This window comes from Castor canadensis, chromosome 14 (genome assembly GCF_047511655.1).
Source record: "Castor canadensis chromosome 14, mCasCan1.hap1v2, whole genome shotgun sequence".
NCBI classification, from domain to species: domain Eukaryota; kingdom Metazoa; phylum Chordata; class Mammalia; order Rodentia; family Castoridae; genus Castor; species Castor canadensis.
Genome location: NC_133399.1, coordinates 45,497,852 through 45,514,876, shown reverse-complemented (window position 1 = coordinate 45,514,876; position 17,025 = coordinate 45,497,852).

Below are 17,025 nucleotides of genomic sequence, written 5' to 3'. Positions count from 1 at the left end.
ACTGAAATTAATCATCTTCTGAAAATTTGTTGATTTAATTCTTTCCAACTAAACAAGCACAGAGAATAAAGAAAAAATACTGAAGGCTGTAAGAGAGAAAAAACAAATAATATATAAAGGTAAACCCATCAAAATCACAGCAGTTTTCTCAATTGAAACTATAAAAACAAGAAGGGCATGGAATGAAGTATTTTGGGCACTGAATGAAAATACCTTCACCTAGGATACTTGACCCAGCAAAATTATCATTCAAAATAGATGGAGTAATAAAAATCTTTCACAATAATCAAAAACTAAAACAATATATGATCACCAAGCCACCACTACAAAAGATTCCCCAAGGAATTCTGCACACAGAAGAAGAAAGCAAACAAAACCATGAGAGGATTGGAAGTATCAAACCACAGGGAAAGAAAAGACAAGGAGTAAGAGAATAAAATTGGTTCAGCTGCACACAATCAAGCCCTTAAACAACAAAAACAACTAAATGGTAGGAATCACCACATACATATCAATATTAACATTGAACATCAAAGGACTCAACTCCCCCAAAGTGTCTCCCAAAAGACACTGTTTGACAAACTGGATTAAAAAGGAAGATTCACCAATCTGTTGTTTACAGGAGACCCATCTCATTGATGAAAACAAACACTGGATTAGTGTGAAAGGCTAGAATAAGGTTTACCAGGCCAATGGCCCCCCAAAACAGGCAGGAGTAGCAATACTTATGTCAAAAAAAGTAGATTTCAAGCATACTGTGGTGAAATAAGATAAAGGAGGACACTTCATACTAACAAAAGAGGAAATATATCAAAAGGAAATAACAATTATCAACCTACACACAACCAATGTGAGTGCATTCAATTTCATCAAACATACTTTAAAAGACTTAAAGGCACATATAGACTCTAATACAGTGGTAGTGGAAGATTTTAATACAGCCTGATCACCAACAGATAAGTCATCCAAACAAAAAATCAATAAAGAAATTCTAGAACTAAATTACACCATAGATCAAATGGATGTCTACAGAATATTTTATCCAACATCTGCACAAAATACATTTTTCTCAGCAGCCCATGGTACTTTCTCCACAATTGATGATATCTTAGGGCACACAGCAAGCCTCAGCAAAGAAAAAAAATCACAATACATGAAAACTAGAACTCAACAATAAAAACAACAGCAGAAAGTATGCAAACAATTGGAAGCTGAATAACACATTGTTCAATGATCAGTGGGTCATTGATGAAATAAAAGAGGAAATTAAAAGGTTCCTGGAAGTTAATTAAAATGAAAACGCCACATACCAGAATCTATGGGACACAGCAAAGGCAGTCCCAAGAGGAAAGTTTATAGTCATGAGTGCATATATGAAAAGGACAGAAAGAGCTCAAATAAATGACCTAATGCCAAATGATCTCACTCTCCTAGAAAAACAAGAAGAAGCAAAACTCAAATCAAGTAGAAGGAGAGAAATAATAAAAATAAGAGCCAAATTTAATGAACTAGAGCCCAAAAATAGACATACAAAGAATCAATGAAACAAAACCCAAGATATGTTCTTTGAAAAAGTAAATAAGGTTGACAAACTCATGGCAAACCTGACTAAAATGAGGAGAGAAAAAACCCTAATCAGTGAAATCAGAAATGCAAAAGGGGAGATAACAACAAACACCAAGGAAATCCAAGAAATGATCATAGACTACTTTGAGAACCTATATTCCAATAAATTTGAAAATCTTAAAGAAATGGAAAAATTTCTACATACTTATGACCATCCAAAACTGAACCAAGAGGATATTAACCACCTAAAAAGATCTATAACATGAAATGAAATTGAAGCAGCAATAAAGTCTCCCTAAAAAGAAAAGTCCAGGACCTGACAGATTCTCTGCTGGATTCTATCAGACTTTTAAAGAAGAACTAATACCAACCCTCCTTAAACTTTCCCGTGAAATAGAAAGGGAAGGAACACTGCTTACCTCATTCTATGAAGCCAGTATTACACTCATCCCAAAATCAGACAAAGACACATTCAAAAAGGAGAACTATAGGCCAATCTCCTTAATGAACATCAACGCAAACATCCCCAATAAAATAATGGCAAACTGAATCCAAAAACATATTAGAAAAATCATTCACCATGACCAAGTCAGCTTCATCCCAGGGATGCAGGGGTGGTTCAACATACGCAAATCAATAAATGTAATACAGCACATTAATAGAAGCAAAGACAAAAACCACTTGATCATCTCAATAGATGCACTTAATAATGAAAGCTTTAAGAAAACTAGGACTAGAAGGAATGTACCTCAACATTATAAAGGCTATAATATGACAAACCTACAGCTAACATCATACTTAATGGAGAAAAACTGAAACCATTTCACCCAAAACCATGAACTAGGCAAGGATGCCCACTATCCCCATTCCTATTCAACATAGTCCTGGAATTCCTAGCCAGAGCAATAAGGCAAGAAGAAGTAATAAAAGGAATACAAATAGGTTAAGAAACTCAAATTTTCCCTATTTGCAGATGACATGATCCTATACCTAAAAGACCAAAAAACTTTACCCAAAACTCCTAGACACCATAAACAGCTTCAGCAATGTAGCAGGATACAAAATCAACTTACAAAAATCATTAGCCTTCCTATACACCAACAATGAACAAATTGAGAAAGAATATATGAAAACAATTCCATATGATAGTCTCAAAAAAATCAAATACCTAGGAGTAAACTTAACAAAGGATGTGAATGATGTGTACAAGGAGGACTACAAACCACTGAAGAAAGAGATTGAGGAAGACTACAGAAACTGGAAAGATCTCACATGCTCTAGGATTGGTGAAATCAACGTAGTAAAAATGGCTATACTACCAAAAGCAATCTACATGTTACAATTCCCATGAAAATCCCAATGACATTAATCACAGAGATTGAAAAATCTTCCCTAAAGTTCATTTGGAAACATAAGAGACCATGGATAGACAAGGTAATACTCAGCAAAATAGCAATGCTGGAAGTATAACAATACTTCAAACTATATTGCAAAGACATAGTAATAAAAACAGCATGGTACTGGCAAGAAAACAGATATGAAGATCAGTGGAGCAGAATAGAGGACATAGATATGAATGCACACGGCTTATTTTTGACCAAGGTGCCAAAAACATATAATGGAGATAAGACAATCTTTTCAACAAAGGTTGCTGGGAAAAGTGGCAATCTGCCTGCAGAAAACTGAAACTAGTTTCATGCCTGTCACCCTGTGCTAAAATCAACTCAAAGTGGATTAAGGACCTTAATATCAGACCTGAAACTCTGAAGTACTCGAAAGAGCAGGGAAAACTTGGAAGCAATAGGTATAGTCAAGGACTTCCTCAGTAGAATTCCAGCAGCCCAGCAATGAAGAGAAAGGATGGACTAATGGGTCTACATAAAATTAAAAAGCTTCTGCACAACCAAAGAAATGGTCTCTAAACTGAAGAGACTATCCATAGAGTGGCAGAAAATATTTGCTGGCTATACATCAGACAAAGGACCGATAATGAGAATATACAGGGAGCTCATAAAACTAAACTCCTTCCAAATCAATGAACCAATAAAGAAGTGGGCAACTGAATTAAACAGAAGTTTTTCAGAGGAAGAAATCCAAATGGTCAAAATTTGCATGAAAAAATGCTCACTATCCCTGGTCATAAAGGAAATGCAAATCAAAACTACAGAGATTCCACCTCACTCCTTTTAGAATAGCTATTATCAAAAACATCACCACCAACAAATGTTTGGAGGATGCAGGAAAAAAGAACCCTCATACACTGCTGGTGGGAATGTAAGCTATTATAATCACTTTGGAAAACAATATGGAGGCTTTTTAAAAAATTAACATAGATCTGCCATATGATCCAGCAATCCCACTCCTAAGGATATGCCTGAAGGAATGCGACTCATGTTATTCCAAAGGCACCTGCACACCCATGTTTATTGCAGCACTATTCACAATAGCAATGTTATGGAAACAGCCAAGATGCCCCACTATTGATGAATGGATTAAGAAAATGTGGTATTTATACACAATGGAATTTTACTCAGCCACAAAGAAGAATGAAATTTTGTCATTCACAAGTAAATGGATGGAACTGGAGAACATCACCTTAAGCAAATTTAACCAGGCTCAGAAGACCAAATATTATATGTTCTTCATCATAATGGATTATAGACCTAAAATAATTGCAATAATATTATTGGACATGAGTCACATTGTAATGGGAGAATGCATACAGGAGGACTAGAGAAAGTAAGGGAAACTTAAAACTTGAAAGCGTTTGATGTTTCCACTGTAGAGGAGTGAATAAAGTAATCTTAAACTGGCAGAGGCCAGTATGGGAAGGTGACTGGAAAGTAGCAAAGAGGTTACAATTTGGAATGTAATACACATGTGCATGGAAGCAATGCTAGGAACCTCTCTGTATAGCTATCCTTATCTCAAGCTAGCAAAAATGCTATGTCTTTCTTATTATCTCTTATGTTTTTCTCTTCAACAAAATTGGAGAAGAGGGCAGAACAGGATCTGCCTGGAAATGAGAGGGATGAGGGGAATGGGGGGGAGGGGCAAGAGGCAGAGGGGAGAAATGGCCAAAACAATGTATACACCTATGAATAAATGCATAAGCAAAAAAAATAATTCTTTCCAAAGATTTGTTGTTACATGACAACTGGTTTCTGTTATTATACCTCAGAAACAAATCTAAGATTCTAGATTTTAGCAGGTTAACATTAATGCTTTTTGTTAACTTTTTCTTTATTTCAGGTTTTCCATATCTGTATGAGGACAAAAAAAGTATCTTCAAAATTAACATGGGTTCCTAAAATTAGCTAGATTTCTTTCCATGTACAGAATGGAAAACTACATTGTCTCCAAAACAAAATGAAGATAGTAATATAATTTCTGTTTCAGGAAAATTAGAGAAGAAAGTGTTGTTATAAGTGACGAGACCTTACCTCCCTCTTCAATTCTTACAAAATATGATGTTCCTTAAAAATTTGTGTTCCCAAATGTTGTCTAGTTGAATTTTCTTTAAAAGAGCTTAATCTTGAAAAAGTAGATATGCAAGGGTATAAATGTTCACTTGTCTATGGAGAAGATCTGAGGTTGTTTAGAAAAGGTCATTTTTGTGTTGTACATAGGTAGTTCTTGTGGCTCAATTCTATGTGATTACGGGTAGTTGTCTATTAAGATTCAAGTCCTGCACAGACTTATTAATAGTCATCAGAGAAAGAAAACTTTATTTTCAGCTCATCTAATTATTAAAGCATATGTACCTGCCCTTAATCAGCAACATAAAATTTCAGCACTCCAACTTCCTGCCAGAAAAGAGCTCAAATTTGCTTCAATGAGTAACACTAAGAATATTCATTCTGTCCATTCATCAAAAATTTCACAATCTTTTAAAAACTTGTACTTCCATTATAAACATAAAAATCTCTTCTTTATAAAAGTTTTTCTATTGAGTATCCTACTCTGTGCATTTCCCTGCTAATTAAGAGTTGACTTTACTTTTTATAGGTAGTATATAATACAATGATTTATATAATACAATAGTAATAATTTGCTTTGAATTTTATGAATTAATTCTCAATGTTCTTCATAATTCATGTTCCACTCCTGAGATTTGACTTTCTGGTTTAGAAGTGGGAAAGCAAATGATAAAACATTCCACTGAGATTCACTCTTCTAGATGTCATAAGTACTGTAAATATAACCTTTGTATGAAGCCATACACATCAGGGAGTTTATGATTGACTTTCAGTCCTCCTTCTGCAGCCTGTAATGTTATTAAGAATATGTTTTGAACTTTTGCATTGGCTTGCATCAAGAGACTTGATGAGCAAGAGTTGTACAGAAGTTGATAAGATATCTATTACAGGATGTTTTTGAGGAACAATCCAGGTCATTAACTATACCCTTTTTTATAACATCATGATAGTTATGGCAGAAAAGAAGTAGAGATTTTGCTTTTTCTAGGTGAAATTTTTGTTTGATCTGTACATGCATCTGTTTTCCTCTTTGTTCTGACCATTTGGAATCTTAATCCAAATATATTCTTGACTGTTTTAATTATATAAGACTTTATAATGTGCATTTTATGTCACGTAACCTCTAGGTGTTTAAGAAATCAACTCCAGGAATTGGAAATTCCACCCTCAATATTTACTAGCTCTTTGACTTTAGGCTAGTGACTTAAATTACCTACATTTTTGCTTTCTAACCTGAAAATGAGAAACTAGACACCTTCTTCATAGAGTAGCTGAGAAGATTAAGTAAGATAATTTATTTTTAATATCTCACAACCCATAGCACATGAAACAAGTATTATTAGAATGATTATTATTTCTATGGTTTCTTTTGCCCTGATACCTTTATCTACTTGGGTTGTGTTTCTCTTTTTGCATGTGTTTGTTTTGTTTTGCTTTCCATCTTACTGTAGTTTTTCTTTAGGGACTCTCAAATATATTTTCAAATAAAGTAAAATGTATGTAAATAAAGATCATAGCATGTTTATGGGATACTTCAGAGCAATTTAAAAAAGATAGCTGAGGGGTATAAAGAAAGCAAGAGTCCCACTAATGCTTATTTTAATAGGACCAAGCACAATTTTGTTAAGTGAAAAAAATATTTCCATAGCTTGGCTATTGTGAATGGTGCTGCAGTAAACATCAGTGTGCAAGTGTCTATTGTATACTGACTTATATTCCTTTGGATATATAACCTGTATCGCATGGCAGTTCTACTTTAGCTTCTTCAGGAATCTCCCTACTGCTTTCGATAATGATTGTACTAATTTGCATTCCCACCAACAGTGTATAGGGTTCCTGTTTCACCACACTCTTGCCAGCATTTGTTGTTATTTTTGCTCTTGAACATGGCCATTCTAACTGGGGTGAAATGAAATCTTTATGTAGTTTTGATTTGCATTTCTTTTATAGTTGGGGAAGTTGAACACTTCTTCATGTATTTAATGATCATCTGGATCTCTTCCTTTGAAAATTCCCTATTCAATTCATGTGCCCATTTCTTTATTGGGATGTTGATTCTTTGGGGGCTGATTTTTTTGGGAAATTCTCAGTATTCTTAATTCTCTTTTTCTTTCTTTCTTTTTTTTTTGTTTTGCTTTTTCTACTTTGCCATGCCTATAGCCAGCAATACCTGATATTAAAAATTGAATTGGCGTTCTTCATTGAAGTGTTAGAGGCTACTTACAGTACTCAGTGGAATATTAGAAGGGATTAGTTCAAAGTGAGACTGCCCTACAAAAGGCAACTATCTTCTAAAAACTGGCAAAGTACTGCCCTATCTTTACCCAACTCCACACTGAAACTCTGAAGACTTGATAATAAGTGAGAATTCAGAGCAGCCTCTCAAGAGCAGGGTTTACCTTCCCTTGCCATGCTTCCTCAAAGGTCATGGAAGTGAAGAAGTGAATTCTAACCCTCAGGCCAATGTTGGAGGTAAGACCAAGGCTGAAATGGAGTTTCAGCATTTTTTATTTAGAATATTTAAGTGTTTCTAGCTTTGTGAGTGGGAAAGACCAATTGTGCATTTGTTTTTCTTCTAATGATAATACTAGTTAAAGTCCTATGAGTAGCACTGTAGCAAACTCAAATACTAACCATGAAATTTAGACAAGTTTTCTTACATATTTCTATACTGGAAGTGAGTTTAATTTTACTTAGAGTCATTATGCAACCTAGGTACACATTTTTGAATCCAGCTGAATAGGAGTAGATGGAATTGCAGAAAGTTACTAACAGAATATGGATCAAGCTTTTTCTCACTACCTTATAGAATAGAGCTTTTTCTCACTCCTAGTTATTACTGAACCTAACTGAGGTTAACTGGGGGCTAATGGATATACAGAAAAGACACAGGATAGACAGACAGACAAAAAGTGCTGGGCATTTGGGTGGAGATACATAATCCTCATTGCTTCTTTTCTCTATCTTTATTCTTTAAGGCCTTACTCCTTTACAGATCTTTAAAACATTCCTTCTAAAGTATTCTTTAAAAACTTGCTTAAAACTTTCCTTAGACTTGCTCTGTCCCATGTTTTCTCTTAGCTATTCTTTAGTGTAATCTCTCAAAGTCTTCCCCCCATACTTGCACTCTCTCTTTAGTTTTCTTAAAGTCTGGGTGCTCAGACTTGCAAACAACAACAGCCAGCACCGAAAATCTGCATATGCATAAGTCTTAAAGTCTGGGTCCTTAGACTTACATTGTCCTGTATTCTCTTTAACTTTTCTTTAGCTTAGCATTCCTAAAGCTATGTACAAAGTTCTCAGTGCAGACTTGCATTGTACCATGTTCTCTCTTTAGCTTTCTTAAAGTCATGACCCTCAGGCTTGCTAGCAATTCCCCTTTAGCAATTCTTTTCCCTCCAACAATCGCTTCCCTTCCAAAAGCCTCCCACACCAAAAAGCCTTTCCCATCAGAAAGCCAAAGAAAAAAGCCCCAAAGCAAAGGCAAAAACCCCAAAACAAAAGCCTGGCATCCTCCTTCAGTGAGCCTTTTATATCCAGGGGTAAACAGGGTGGAACAGCAGTTCTCGGAAGGGGCGTGACATTGTAACAGGTGAAACCTGCATTCCTGCTTCTCTGAACATAAATAACTTAGAAGCAACTGTTCTGCTTTTCCCTCTTTAGTGGCTGGGGCTGTGCCTATCTTGGTCTACAGATAATCTTAGAAAAACAGTTGAATTGCATCTTGCCTTGCTTATGTCTGGTTCTGATAGGCTTCTCACAATCTGCTCTCCATATGTATAATCACACACCGTACAATTACTTTATTCTTCTAGTGATTGACTTTGAAAAAGGTTTCCCAGGTTTTCTTTTACCATACTATTTTAGACATATTCCAAATGAAGCTTGATCTAAGTTACCAGTGACTTCCATGTTAATAAGCACCATGATCAATTCTTGGTCTTAATTATCAGCATTACTTAGTATAATTTGCCACTCTTTCTATTTTCAAGTATTTTATTCAAATTTGGGAACACAATACTTTTTCTTTTTTCTACCTTGTTGATTGATCCTTTTTTATTGTTCCCTTTCTACTCAAACACTAAATGTTGGATAACACCAGAGCTCCGTTGTTGGATCACTTCTCATTTACATTCACTTTCCTGGCGGTCTAATCCAGTCATCACTGTATGGTAACTACAAGTTGATGAATCTCACATCTGTATCTCTAGTCTAGACCTCTTTCTGACCTGACTCTAGAGTCATATATCCAACTACTTGTTCAACAACTCTCTGGCATATCTAATAAATAAGTCAAATCATATTCCTAAAACAGTGTTCCTGATCTCTCTCACACTCATCACTGTTCTGTCTGCCTTCCTGGGCTTGGCTGATCTCAGCTTTTCTCTTCCAGTTGCTTAAGCCCCAAACCTCAGTATCAACTATGACTCTTCACTTTCTTTTACTCCTCCTCCATCCAGTTTGTCAGGAAATCTTCTTAACCCTTTCTTTAAAATATTTTTAAAATCTGGTCACAACTCATCATTTTCTCTACTTTAATCCAAGCCCTACATAATTTATTTTCAACACAACAGCTAAATCAGCATTGCATAAATATGTCAGATCATGCCCTTTTTTGCCCACAACTCAAAACTCAGGCCTATGACTCCTGATGTCATTCCAGGTAGAAGTGTATATCATTACAATGGCTCAGAAGGTCACATGCTATGCTCTCTTTTGCCTGTAATCCCCTCTCCCATTTACTCACTCTGTTTCAACCATACTGACCTCCATACCATTCCTTGAACATGATTGGTGAGTTCTTACCTTACAACATTTGTTATATTCCACCTCTAACCTGGAATTCTCTTTCCATGGGTATTTGTGGAGCTGGCTGTCTTTCCTACATTTTTTAACCTTAGCTCACACATTGTCTTTTCAAAGAGGACTATTTTAACTACTCTACTGATGCTATATCATGCCTGTCCTTAGTAGTTCCATTCTATCTTACCCAGCTCTGTGTTTTCTTTTGCTTCTGGTTATCACCATCTAATATACTATATGAGGAACATATGTCACATTTATTCTTTATAAGTAAAAGTTAGTTTTCTGTAGCCTATTTCTGAACACTTAGTTTTCCTTTCACTGATTGGTTGATTCCAATTATATGTTTTGCTGTTATAAACATCTTTGTCCATAAAGCTTTACCTGCTTGTGGGATTCATTTTCTAAAATGTATTCCTTGAGATGGGTTTACTGGGAAAAAGAAAAATTTAAAGATGCTGATAAATACTAATAAATTGCTTTCCAATCAGATTTTACTAATTTATGCTCTCACTAATGATGTAGTAATGTTTATTTCATTATATTTTTCAAAATAGAATTTTTTGACAGATCAGTTGCCAAAAATTTTTATAAGCCAACTATTAAAATGCAATTTTGTGACATTAAGTATAACTTCTTTTTTTACTTTTATATACCTCTCATGATCTTTTTCTTTTTATAAATCACCATATCTATGTTTTGCCTAATTACCTAGAGTGTTTATCATTTTATTTTCTTCTCTATTTTTAATTAATTGTTTAAAATCAATATTTATTATATTTTCATAATTGCACCAGAGCTATTGTAACTTTATTGTCACTAAGTGTTTAAATTTAAGAGATATAAACTTTTAGCAGCTTTAGTCATAGGAATTACAGAAAAACGCAGATTTCCTTGGGAACTTTTAAACGTTTATTTTTAAAAATTCCATCTTTCTGTGCATGGAGCTCCATACATATCTGTAAATGAAATATAGAAAAAAAGGGCTTGAAGGATTTGTAGTAAAGGTTGTTCATAAGCAGTATCTGATGTCCTTACAAAAATGTGGCAAAAGTGCAAATCAGGTGGAGCAAAGAAATAAACAGGTTTGATGCATGGATGACTATGACTTAGAAACAAGCTTCCATTGATAAAATGTCAGCACCAATTGTACTTTTAAAATTTATTTTTCTTCAAATACATTCTCTGGTACCAACTTTTAGTCAAGGAGAATGACATTGATTGTAGATAATTAAGACTGAACTTTTGGGGTGATTTTAAAGGTGACTTTAAATCTCCTTAGATTTTCCTTGTTGGTATTTTAAAGATCTAATGATAATGATCTTACATTTGCAGCCAGAGCAAGCTAAAAGAATCTCCTATTACTGCAGAGACCCTGTCAGAGACAATTCACCCGATTGGATTCTTTTATATATTATATATATATATATCTTCAGTTAAGATTGCCATATGGCTTCTTTTGCCTTATTACATTACATGTTCTAAAACCTTTACCCTCAAAGTGAACTTATTCTGATGCTATGCAGGAATATCAAGCTTTTGCTATGGAGGAGATGCCCCATCCTCAAGGGTTAAATGTGGCTTCTGTTCCTCTATGTGCAGTGATGATGAGGATGTGAGGATGAAGGATGTCTTTGAACCCAAAGAGAATTTAAGTAGGCAGAATGTAATTACCCACATTGGACTTAAGCCAAAGTGACGGGGTTAACATTCTTACTAACATCCATCCTAATTGAGCACAATTGAAACTAACAACAACTACTTTCCCAAAATGTGAGTCATACACCTTTTCCTAGTGTCTTTCATTTTCTCTTCATTGATAGAGTCTTTGGACAAGAACCAGATTTTATCTAAGCCAGCTATTACCAGCAAAACTGTTTTTCTTGAAAGATATGAAAATATAACCTACCAGTTACTGAAAAGATTTCTAACACGTGAGGAAAACCATAATTTCTCTTTTGAATTCAAGACCCAAAACACCCTACTAAACTAAATGCAGCCCCCAAAAGTCCAACTATACAATGTGGGATAGAGCTCAGTTTTGTAGTGGTTGAGGTTATTTTTTCTCACACATAAATTGAAAAAAATAATATTCACTTGGTAAATCTATGGAAATATTAAAATGCAGGGTTTTGAATAATTCAGTTTTAAAAATGTGATCCTCATCTTGTACAAGAATAATAATATCCCTTTAAATGTAGTATGTTTTTTAAAATTCCTGCCATCCTCCACTAAAAGGTGAATTCTTGGGAAGAGAGATTACATTTTTGCATTTGAAGAGCAGCAGCATAGAGCACAAGCTGCTGGCACAAAACACATGTTCAAATTACTGAATGCTGCTCATATGAGAGTATTTACTTATACCACTGTCTCAAAAGCTTTCAAGAAAGAAACACTATGCTTCCTCTTACTTTTGAGATTTAGCTTTTCTTAGATTCATTAGTCTCTATCTTTTTGTAAGACTATTTCCAACTCACACTCCTGAATGTTCAAATATTTTATTTTTTCTTCTGTTGGAAGTAATCACCTCCCTATCATGAAATGTGTTTGATTAACAATGAAGTTTGTTACTCACAAGAAATTATTTTTAATTTCAATGGCAGTTAAGAGCAATGAGTAAGAGAAGGGCATGGTGAAGAATATCTGTAATACCAGCACTGGAAAGACAGAGAATCAGGGGTTTGAGGTAAGCCTGAGCAACATAGAGACCTTTTCCCTCTTCCACTCAAAAAAGGAGAAAGACAGAGAGGGAGAGATGAGAGATGGAGGGGGAGAGAGAGAGAAAGAGAGAGAGAGAGAGAGAGAGAGAGAGAGAGAGAGAGAGAGAGAAGGAATGAAGAAAGGAAGGAGGAAAGGAAAGAAGGAAGGAAGAAGAAAGGAAGGAAGGAAAGAAAGACAAACAGTAAGGACAGCATGAAAAACCTTGCTAATATAGGGGTACATGAATTGATAGTTCAAACTAACTGTTAGGTGGCTATGTGTTCTCAGACAGAAGCAGGGTGTTGTCCTGGATGTGCAAACCAGCCAACCTGAAGGGACAGTGAAGATGAGCTTCAGGGGAACATGTCTAAGCTCTGTGCTCTTCCCCTACTATGCAGGTTAGGTTTCTCATGAAACCTAAGAGAGGCAGCTTTGTAATCTATCGTCATATGGTTTATAGTCCACAGCAGTAGACAGAGATTAAGTGTGATATATTGTACAGACACAGAGATAAAAAGAACCTGTGTGAAAATTGAAGTGACAAGGTTACATGGATTGCTTATTTATTAGAAGTTTTTACACTAGGTGGTTATATTGTGATAAGATTGGACAATTTGGCTTCAAGAAAAAATCTCCAAACTTTTAACTCTCTCTCTCAAATCAAGAGTTTTCTTCTTCTTTTTTTGTCATTTTTCAAAGTTCAAAAAGTTTGGCAATTTACTTGGTACTGCACATTTCATGTACGTATGTATTCATGGCTTGGGATTAGGATAGGCATCAGTCAGAAATGCTGCAATATTGTAAAAAGTGCTGTTCTTGCAGAATATCCAACCCAATTTAAACCTATCCATTCTTCATATCTTCTGAGAAATATTTCGTATCATGGGATTTCAAGCCCAATTTTCTGACTGAACAGGTTCAGATAATTTCTAAAGCATATATGATATGCAACTTTAAACTTGTGCTCAAAATCTCTGACTCTCAATGTTCTTCCAAATCACAACAAATTGCTCTTGTGAATACTCCTTAACTGATGGTTAACTGGCTCTATGTAGATGGTTAATGCCACTCAGCAGTCTTCTGAATAACCTTTTCCAATTCTTTTTAAGTGGTATGGACTCAAAGCATTACTAATTAAATATTTATTTTTAGTTTCATTGTTGGCTTATTACTACTTTAAGCATAATTTGGGGCATGGGGGATATTTGTCATAATAATCACACTAAACATTCCATACATGTTAATGGCAAATGTAAATGACACCCATACTATGCAAGATTTTTTTCACTTTCTTCAATATCACTTTCCCTTTGTCTATATTTCAACCAACACACATTTACAAAATGCTTACTGTTGGTTGCCAAGAGTGGACTGTATAAATCATAGCACCTAACTTATTTAGACTAAAATATATATACATATATATTTTTTTTCTTTTTTACACATAAACTGTCTCATGGTCAAATAAAAAGTAGAAACAATTACATCCATGTATACTTGAGCAAAAAGATGCAGCAGAATTTGTTATTTTTGTTGTGCTATTTAACTTCCAATCATCAACTGGGGCAAAAGGCCATCACCATGCATGAGAATTCAGAGGGGTTAAAATAGTACTGGCAAGTAATTTGCTTCTTAAAAATGTGAAATTCTATAAACCATTATAAATTGTGCTATAATTGCCCAATAAGTTTCAAAACTTCAGTTAGGCAAAATTAAAATAAAATGAAACTCAATAGCATATTTTATTCTAAAATTACCTTATGAAAAATAGTTTAACAACCGTTTCTAGAAATTTATTTAAAAAGCAGCTTGTGACTTCTGATTTTTAGGCTTTGCATGTAAAGAATCTGGAAATGATCATTTCATATCAACAAGTAAAAAACTAGAAGAAATTGAAAAGTCAATCTTCTTAAATCTGTCACAGAGGTGAAATCACTAAGTAAACTTTTACCTTTAAAATTGGGGATGCAGATGAGTTGATATGGAAAATCACAACTATTAGTGCAGAAACTCCCAATGGTGCTGAGACTTCATGGGAACCAGCATGAAGGTAGGAAAACCTGAACAGTAACTGATGAATTGCCTGAGGTATAGAGTGGACCAGTCTTTACAGATGCCACACTTACTGTTACTTAACTTCCCTGTAATAATAATGGCAATAATAACCTCAATATTCCAAAGCATCCTCCATTGGCTTCAGCAACATAACTCTTTGCCATTTCTCTTGTCTTTATGACTTATTATTGAACCTCTTCAGGATCTTGATTCTCTCACATTCTAAATATTCTTTCTGATGGTATTAACTTCTTCAGCTTCATTTGCTTCCTGTCTTCTCAGACATCTCTAATTCTATACTTCACCAAACAACTTTTTAAAACTTTTGCTCTTAATGCTTATACTGTCTCTACAACAAAATTAGAGATAAGGGGAAAATAGTTTCTGCTGGGTATTGAGGGGGGGGGAGCGGGAGGGGGTGGAGTGGGTGGTAAAGGAGGGGGTGGGGGCAGGGGGGAGAAATGAACCAAGCCTTGTATGCACATATGAATAATAAAAGAAAAAAAAAACTTTTGCTCTTATACTAAAGTAGAAACTTATTCATCATCCTAAGATACATCCTAAGTGTCCATCAGGTCTCAAATAAACCTTCCCCAGGTCCTTTGCAATGGTCTTGCATTAAGCCTTTGTCTTTTCTAGCCACAGGTATCAGAGTCCACAATGTACTTAATAAACGGCTCAACTTACACTTTTGTTAAAACAAATTCTCAACATTCAGTCATTTAAAACAGAAATAATTTATTCTCATGAATCATGGATGAGCTGTCTTTGCTGATGTTAGCAGGATTTGCTCATTATTTGGCAGTTGGTTGGTCTAGACTGGGATAAGCTGAAAGCATTTGACTCAGTTCTATATAACTTTATTTGTCATTCTAGTACAAGCATGTAGCCCAGGCATGGTGATTGTAGGTCTGTATTAGTAGGAGCTGCAACTATAAAGGTACCTTGAATCCCAGGTTGGGAAGTACCATATCACTTATGCCTTGTTTTATTAATAAAGTTAAGACAAGTTGACTTGTACTCAAAGCCAAGGGGTAGGGAAATATGTTCTGTCTCTTATGTCATGTGGCAAGGGGTATAAGGCAAAGATGAATGAAAAATTGGGACTAGTGATTAGAACTACACCACAGTGTCTAGCCCTGTCCCAAAGCAATCTGTTCTCCTTAATTCTAAGAAATGTAAACAACTTGATCATGTCTATTCCTTGGTAAAGAACAGTTGGTTGCTCTTTGAAAAAGATACAGCCTTCTTCACTTGACATATCAGACCCTTGGCTTATCAGAATTGTGGTGTTCATCTGTTGCTCTATTTGCCCAACAATTCCATTTTCCCTTAGGTGATTACTTCTCTAGGATTCCATTGTGTCTATTGGAGGTACTGATTGGGTTTGGGATGTTGGGCAAACTTATTACATTATCCTTTCTTCTTTCCCATTGACAGAAAATTTTTTAGTACAAGAGAAACAAATTTCTAGCCCCCTACTCCTTTTTTAATTTGCTGGAGTTATTGGCAGTTATTGGCCTCATGAGGAAAGCCTGTCAGCAGAATAATGGCAACAGAGAGAGTTAAGAAATAGGTAATCATAGAATAAGCTCTAAAAACATCTTTTTCTTTTGATTACAGATTCAGCCATGCTTGCACTCCTTTTCTTTATTAAAATCATTCAATTTGTCTTCTATATTGAATGATCAAAAGTCCCTGGCCCACATATATATGAACATATATGGGCTTGCCTTATCAGGTCATGAACCAACACCTCATGAACCAAAAACCCTCAAGGGTTTTTTGGTTTTGTTTTTGTTTGGTAGTACTATGGTTCAAATTTAGGGCCTTGCACTTGCTAGGCAGATACTCTACCACCTGAGTCACAGTGCCAGCCTTTTTGTATTTTTTTTTTGAGATAGGGTCTTGCTTTGTGCCTGGACCTGCCTGGGCTGTGGCCCTCCTCATTGTGCTTCCCTGAGTAGCTGAGATAACAGGCATATGCCACAATGCCCAGCCATTGATTTATATGGAGCTGTTGGGATCTTATAGTTAAAAAATCTTTGAAATTAAAATTCTCTTACATCTTTTTCCTTTTCCTTTTATAAAAGTCTTTTGGGATATTTTTCTATTGTTTACTCCATAAGAGCTGAATTATTGAAAGGAAAAGTCATTTTTTAATGATTCAGTTTTTTACTTGTCCATGGATGCTTTCATCAGACATTTTTAAAATGAGAACAAAAGCAGATGACTATGAGATGAGTTTAGATACCTGCAGGTGGAGAAACAGCAATATGATCTTACTTCCAAGTTCTACAGTCTGTATGAAATTGTTTTGACACCATTACATAAAGGGTAGAATTTTGTTGTTACATGCCTCAGTCTACATCTTCACCTGTTCTATGATGACAGTTAGGATTCTGGAATCAGAATTTCCTTT